At 33.4% G+C, this 8,225-nt stretch overlaps 1 long non-coding RNA gene across 2 annotated transcripts; it reads right to left on the bottom strand.

The window, feature by feature from the left end:
• Window positions 1-3,755: 3,755 nt before the first annotated feature.
• Window positions 3,756-4,975, bottom strand: LOC126613966 (uncharacterized). 2 transcript variants are annotated; one of them, XR_007620236.1, is made up of 3 exons: window positions 4,673-4,975; window positions 4,402-4,579; window positions 3,756-4,286 (listed from the first exon to the last, which is right to left on the bottom strand). It is a non-coding gene; the product is annotated as an uncharacterized LOC126613966 (long non-coding RNA). The 2 variants fall into 2 exon arrangements; XR_007620235.1 differs by having other exon boundaries at window positions 4,402-4,975.
• Window positions 4,976-8,225: the final 3,250 nt, after the last annotated feature.

Raw genomic sequence — 8,225 nt, 5'->3', positions numbered from 1 at the left:
CCGGAACTTGTTGATTATCACCTGCACAATCCGTCAGGTGTTGGGTTTTATCACAAAAATCTCGGTATTAGTTGGAGTGAGGTTAGGATATTTAAACTCTTATTTTCTCAAAGATACAGTCAATGTAGGATATTTCAACAAGTCCGCTCACGTGGAACCCAATTAGTGGGACACACGTAGAAGATCGACACATCAACAACCACGTGGAGCAAATGGGACTCACCCTACATGCGGGGCCAAGGGATACATCATCATCACACGGGGCCAAGGAGACCCACCCATCAAGTGGCAGTACTAGCCTGCTTCTTGGCTCTGATACCATGTAGAAAATATCAAAGAGACGGGCCAAATACCCACTTCCAACAATATCAATATTATCCCCAACTTGTTAATTACCACTTGCAAAGTACGACAAGTGTGAAATTTTATTACAAAAGACTTCAGTATTAGTTAAAGTAGGGTAATCATATTTAAACTCTTCTTTCTTCTTCCCTTTGGCCGATGTGGGATAGCCAACACAATTACAACGAGAAAAGTTTAATAAATGCTAATGAGACTCTTTCAAATTGGGGTTGTCCATGGACTCTCTGTCATCTTACAGTTTAAGTTAATTTATGTGTCAATATTATAAAATATTGTGCCAAAATAACATGAGATGACAAATAATTTATAGAGATTACACTTTTGAGAAAGTCTCATTTGTATTTCTCTATATTTAATGTACAAATTACTCATTTAGTATTATGATCTAGTGGTATTTCTCTTTACTTGTAAGTGAGAGGTTTTAGATTTAATTCTCTCCAAAGACGAATTTGAACCATATTATTGCTAACCTATTGTGAGATTCAGCCAACCTCCTCTCCTTAGTGTAGATAATATCGTATGTCAAAAAAAAAATAATGTACAGGATTAGATATGACATGATGAATACATGCATGTAGATCTGGCATTCGTGTCGTGTTTTTCGTGTTCATGTCGTTTTCGTGTCATACCCGATATCTTAACGGGTCGTGTCATGTAACACCTGTTAAAATAAATGGGTAAAATGACCCGACCCCATAATATTAACAGGTAATATGACCCGACCAGTTACACGTTAAGGAAAATATATTTTAAACCAATAAATAATCAAATGAAAAATATAATACTAAATAAGTATATACCATATTGTCACATCCAAAACATAAAAACGCAATTTTCTTTTAAGTATATTTTCACTTACCTAAAGTCTTTAATAGTTTTTTAATTAATGTAGAAGTGTAAAAAATATAGAAAAAAATATATAAATGTTCGTAATGACAAGTTTTACAACTTTCATGAAGAGTTTAACTTCGAAATTCGCCATTATAATCATATAAATCATAGATCAAAATTTAACCGTTGATTGTTGTTTACATTTACACTTATTGTTCTCATCAAATTTTGTTTTTTTATTTTTTCTTTTCAAATTTTCTTTTTTGAAAATTTGATCTATTAGAGGATGCAGGAAGATGAACAGTTTGGATTGTTGATATTATATTCAGAGTTTTACGGTTAATGAAAATATTGCTTGATGTTTAGTTTCTACAAACTATATGACATCGACTCATATTTCAGTTAATCGTAAATATCGAAACGTGATATCAAAGATCTGAACCGTTCATCTTCTTACATCCGCCAGATGATCATGTTTTAAAAAAAAAAAATTTAAAAATGAAATTCAGTAAGAAGAATAAAGCGTAAATAACAATCGATGGTTAAATATAAATTTAAGGTTTATGAATTATAGTGTTGGATTTTGAAGCTGACCCCTTTATGAAAATTGTAAAGTTTGTCACTATGAGTGATTGTATATTTTTTTTACATTTTTTACACTTCTACAATAATTATTATTAATTTTGACCCTCAAATAAAAAACATTATTCATGAAGGTTCGGAGGATTTTAAAAATCTAAACGATAATGTAAGTGTAACAATTATCTATTCGTGGATGAATAATAATGAATCACGAGTGTTTATATGTTCTTTCACATTTTTCATATTTGTATGTATGTCTTCTTAGTTCTTGCCTATACAAATACTATATTAGTTTATTTTAATTTTAGACAACAACATGTTAAGTAAAATTTATCATAGTAATGATAATAAGGAACTCTCATAACAAAAATAAATAATGACTAAAACTTTTTTTTAGGGGTGTGATATCCACACACCCCATTTTACTTCTCACACACCCTTCTAATTTTCGGCCGTCGGATCGGATGAATTGAAGAAGATCAACGGATAGAAATTAATAAGGATGTGTGAGAAGTAATTTGGGGTGTGTGGATAGCACACCCTTTTTTTTAAACTTATATAGAATAATAATACAAAAATATATATTTAATATAGAATATATTGTATATATTAATATGGCTATTGTATTTTATAATAAATCTTTTAGTAATTAAACTTTAAAATTATCAAAATAATTTTTTTCTTAACAAGTCAAAACAGGTTACCCACGTATTACCCGCGTGTATACCTGTTAAGAATCCGTTATTAACAGGTTCTTAACGGGTCTCCCGATAATGACCCGATAAGTTATCGTATTGATCCAAAATTCATTATTTTTGTGTCATTTTCATGTCGTGTCAGAAACTATCGGGTCTACATGCATGTGGGTTGGGAATATGGGACGTCCTGATGTGATAAAATTCCATATTCTAAATAGACCCCGACTAATGCGTATGTGTCCTCTCCTTATGGGGCAGTACAGCTTTTATAGGGCTCCTCACCCTTCGTCCTCTTTTGATTAAAGTGGTCAATAATTCTCTCTCCACCCTCTCTCTCGCTAGCAGCATGTCCCAACAAATATTCCTGTCATTTCCTTTGTACCATTCATGCAAGTGGAACCATAAATCGTTTCTCGTATCAAATCTGCTAGTTTAGGAGTTTAACGATTGATGATGTACACCTTATATATTGTTTAATATACAACACACGGTTTCCAAGTTATGAACTATGTAGGTTTGGCTTTTCTCAGTTCTTGAGTTAAAATAGATGCATTAAATCACATAAATTCACGATTCCCTTTGTTTTAAACAAAGACTATGCAGCAAAATGCAAGTCACAAATATTACCATAAGAAAATTATCCATGATGTTATGATCACTTTTCATCAATTTTGTATTACAAGAAGGATAATTTGAATTATACATGCCGTGAACTATCAAAAATGATAATTTTAAAACCAATAGGGACAAAAGTACATTTTCCTTGCAAAAAAAAATTCAAGTACTAAATTTGTGAATTTAGTGATGATATGACTGTGACTCGATTTGGATTATTGATCAAGCTGATTGTAGTATATACAAGTTTATAGGCTGATAACACTACAAGCATTTCTCTATTTTATAAGTTAAAAAATATCATAATCTCTAATATGTGGGTGCAAGTCGAACTCAATATCAATAAACAAAGTTACACAACAAAAACAGAATCCTTTCTAGATGAAATTTATTCGTTAGGTAAAATAAGATTTCATCGTCTACTCTTTTGCCCGACAAAATTCGTTGCGAACATCGTCGATACAGATTTTACCCGACAAATTGTACATAGTTGTTTGGCAAGCCATAGTTTCTTGACGAGAATATTTCGTTGAGTAAAGTGAGTTGGCCAAGTTTGCCCGATGAATAAATCTTGCCCAATCCCATCATTTCGTCGGGTTTCCATTAACAAAATTTTTTTTTAAATATTATGTCAGACGCAAGTAATCGTCGTGAAAACCTTTAAAATTTATTTTTAAAAAGAAATTCTTAGTTTAAATTATATTAATCTAAAAATAATTATTCGTGCAAATGTATATAAAAATCATAAACTAAGTGCGACTACTGGGGTGATTGGTGGAATGGCAGCTGAAAATCGCTAGAAGGATCCAGAAGGTGAATGCCAGAGGCTGCCATTACTTGGGTCATCTCAGCAATGTGTCGTGGAAGGGGCCTCCTCTCGCTGGCATGCAGCTGCTTTTGAGCTTCTTCTCGCTGGCGCGCTCCTTCCCAAGCTTCTTCTTCTCATTGTCGTAGGTCCGTTAGCTCAATCTCCAATTGCTGCAGTATGGAAGACATCCCGCTTGAAGTCTGAGACTTAGATGAAGAAGATCTCCCGAGGTCCCGAACCCGACCTACTTCTAGGTCGTGGAGTTCTTTTCCTTTCCATCACACAACCCCATCTATCAATAACTATAGAGACACCTCTAGATTGGGTGTCAGCTCCTCCATTGGCATGTTCGGTTGCTGCTGGTAGAGGTTGGCGAGGCACTTGTCCTTCTTTTTAGACATAAAAATAAATAAATAAATAAAACCAATTAAGATTCCCGATCATAAGTTTAAAACTTTGAAGTGTAACGAATTTTGAAATTAAAATTTTAAGTAGAATACTTACATAAATGTCATTAACCACCTGGTTGCCATTATGATCATTCGTATCCCCAAGCCTCGACTTCCGAGAAAAACGAACCCTTATCACGTCGTTCTTGGACTCGAAAAGTGAGGGGATGAGAACAAGAGTGATAAATGTACGGCTTCGCTTCTCGGTTAACCTTATTTGCAGCCGATTTACGCTGTAAAATAAAAAAAAAATATTAAATTTTAATTTTTAATTTTTTTTTTTTAAGAAATTAGGGCTTTAAAAATGACCACACATCCACTCTCACTGGTCATTCCTCTCTGCAAACTCCGGGGGTGGATATTTTTTTAAGAAATTAGGGCTTTAAAAATGACCACACATCCACTCTCACTGGTCATTCCTCTCTGCAAACTCCGGGGGTGGATCGTTAGGAGCTTCAACAGAAAATGCTCTAGTACAGGTACTGCTTGTACTTCCACTCCTCGGTGGGAAATTACGTTTGCCTGAAGAAAATTTTAGAGTATTTCTTCGGTAAATCCTTTAATATGGGGGGAAGTTGATTGTATACGTTTGCCTGACAAAAGTAACACTGTGGCCTGACAAATTTATGTACGTTTGCCAAACGATCTGAACCTACTTCGTCGAACAAACATAAAATAAAATATTATTTATTTATTTATTTATTTTCAAACGGTTAAAAGATAATTGAATTTGATTATCAGGTTTTTAATCTTTGGTTTTACTCACAATTAGCGTTCTTAAATTTTTTATCAAAATCGGAACTAAAATAACTGATAACTTCTAATGATCCGTTTGTACGCATCAAGGGATTTCGTCTCATTACCTAATTCCCGAAGGTTCGTTTTTGGTATTTTTGACGTATGCGATCTCAAAGTATATGCAAACAAATTTGACTGTTGGATTGTTGAAATTAGTTTCGTAGACTATGTATCTCGTCAAAACAATATTTTCAACAAATACTTAGAGTTAATTTTATATTTCCATTAAGTAGAATATAAGATTTTGTGGTAGTCACTGGTATAAATATTTTAAAGTGATGATTAGGTCCGTTCATTGTATTCTTCTAGGGTCAGAAGTGTAATTGTAAAAAATCATCATATCGAAGCTAAGATAACCGTTAAATCAGAATTTTTCGTTTCTAAACGTTGTAAGATTTTGTCACATTACCTAAGTCCTGAAAGTTTTTTTTATGGTAAGTTGGCGTATGCGATCTCAGAGCATTCCAAACAAGTTTGATTGTTGGATCATTGAAATCAGTTTCGTAGATTGCGTATCTCGTCAAACTAATAGATTCAACAAACACTTAGTTTATTCTATACTTCCATTAAGTAGAAAATAAGATTTTGTGGTAGTTAACCACTAGTGTAAATATTTTAAATTGATGATCAGGTTCATTCATTGTATTCCTCTGGGGTTGAGACTGTAGTTGTAAAAATCATCAAAATCATAGCTAAAATAATCATTAAATCGTGATTTTTCATGTCTAACCATTGAGGGATTTCGTCACACTACCTAATCCTTGAAAGCTTGTTTTTGGTGATTTAGAGTATATACAAATTAATTTGTTGGTTGGGTCGCTCAAATCAATTTTGTAGACTACAAAAATCATCGAAGGAATTGAATATGCCAAAATGTCCCTCACCTTTGCCTGAGGAAATAGTATATGTTGCCCTACGAATTGTATAAATTTGCGCAACGAAACTTGAATGTTTTGTCGCGCAAAGGTTGCCATATTACTCGCCAAGTTTTTCCCTTGGCGTGAAAACTTTACCCGACGAATGACACTTTGCCTATCAAACTACTTTCGTCGGATAAAAGCCTCTAAAGAAATCAAGACGTTAACCGCTTTGTCCGATGAACATTTGTATTCCGTCAGGTAAAGTTATTTGCTTCACGAAAGTCGGTTCATCAAGCAAATTATAATTTCTAGTAGTGTTATAAGGGGACCGATGCTATCATATAACTGTATCCATTATTTTCACAAATAGCAACTTGAAATAAATATATGAATGTTGCTAGCTCGTACATAAAATATTCTTTGGTCATATAGAAGGGGCCGGATGCATTGAAAGTGGGTTGTACTGAATTAAACCTTATAATTCAGCCACTTTCTGATGTAAATGCCCTAGGGCCCTTGATTGTCCTAATCAATCTTACCTACAATCACGAAAACATTAGTCCCTAATCTGGATTTATTCAAAATCTTCAACGTCACATAAAGGACATATTTTGTCATTAGGGTTTGTTTTCTCACTACTCTCTTGGGATCCTCAGTTATATCCCTTTCCAAACTGTTGAATGCAAACATTATCTTTGCGTTTTTGTAAGGATATGCATATCATATCATATCACAGAGTTGCAGCTAACCTGCTAGCTGGGTTACTACTACTAGCGATCTAGCACTGCTGAGAAAAGGTCGACACCAAATTCCTTCAAAGGATAAAAATGGATGGCCCTTAATCCTATAACATTCCTCTTACACGGGTCCCCCCTAGGTTGAATTATTTACAACGGAAATGAAATGAAATAGACAAATAGCTAGGTCATGCTCAGCAAAACCTAGAGGGAACAGAGTGTAGCTAGGGACTTAGGGTTTCAAACCTGACAATTGCTAGGATGGACAAAATCCATGGTGCAGAGGAAGCATAGATCATGTCCCTTGACAAATCTATGCATGCATGTGGATTGGTGGTTATTGGATATATAGCAGATCAAGAACTTACAACAGTGAGATAAATGAGATAAATGACCTTTTAGGCGGAATTTTCTATTGTGTTTCGGATATCCTAAAATTTTAATTGTTAGATTATTGGCCCAAGATACAAGATACATTGATTAAATTTTTGCAATTGTAATTTTCAAATTATAGTACTTCCAAAACGGTATAAAGTTTTTAGAACTTAGGCAAGCGAAATAATGTATCACTGACAAGTCTAACATATCGCTGTAAGATAATGGGATTCTTGTGTACTATTATATAACACGCGGTTCATGACCAAGGTCTTGTTAATCCTTTTAAATATTTCTATTATCAAGATTGAGATTTTCTTATTTTGTTCTTTATAAGAGTTTGTGATCAGTGGCACGCAACTACATAAATATATTTTTTTTTAGTCAAAACATAATTTTTTTTTCTTCTAGAAAACCATAATTAGATACAGTCACTACCATGGTTAATTTCATTTGCACCCTATAAATTGGGATAATTTTCTAAATGTCATAGATTTTAATTTTCTTATATTGCATTCTGAGGTATCGAAATTGTATTGTGCGTTTATTTTGATTAATCGTATGGTAATTAATAAATTGATGACATAGTAAGTTTGAGACTCTTATATAATCTAACATGTAAGTCACATTTACACTTCATTGACAAAAAAAGTGTATTATTTTTATAGATGATTAGACGTCCAAAAAGACAAAAGGTAAACTAATACAATTTTCAAAACTTGAGTGCAATGTAAAAAAAAATTAAAACCTCACAACTCATTTTAAAAATTACCCTAAATCTGAAGGGTCTAAAATATAGTTAGTTCAAACACGACTCTGAGTTATTAGGACGCTAAATTCATACTTTGTAAAGGATTAGACTTAGTGCCTGATTTATTTGCAAATAAACCTATCTAAGTGGTGGTATGGTATCAGCTGTATTGTAAGGCCTGAATTATTCTCTACCAAAACAGCTGATGGATGGAGCCCATGTGATACTTTTTTCTGATGGGACTACTGCTGATTTCCCATCACACAAATAATACAACATCTAAATCAGCGTTCTACCACGGGATTAACTTAAATCAGCCTGCACTAAATAAGTATATATGTGTTCCCTGGACCTATAT

The sequence above is a fragment of the Malus sylvestris genome, chromosome 2 (genome assembly GCF_916048215.2).
Source record: "Malus sylvestris chromosome 2, drMalSylv7.2, whole genome shotgun sequence".
Lineage (NCBI taxonomy): Eukaryota > Viridiplantae > Streptophyta > Magnoliopsida > Rosales > Rosaceae > Malus > Malus sylvestris.
This window is presented reverse-complemented; position numbering and strand designations above follow the sequence as displayed.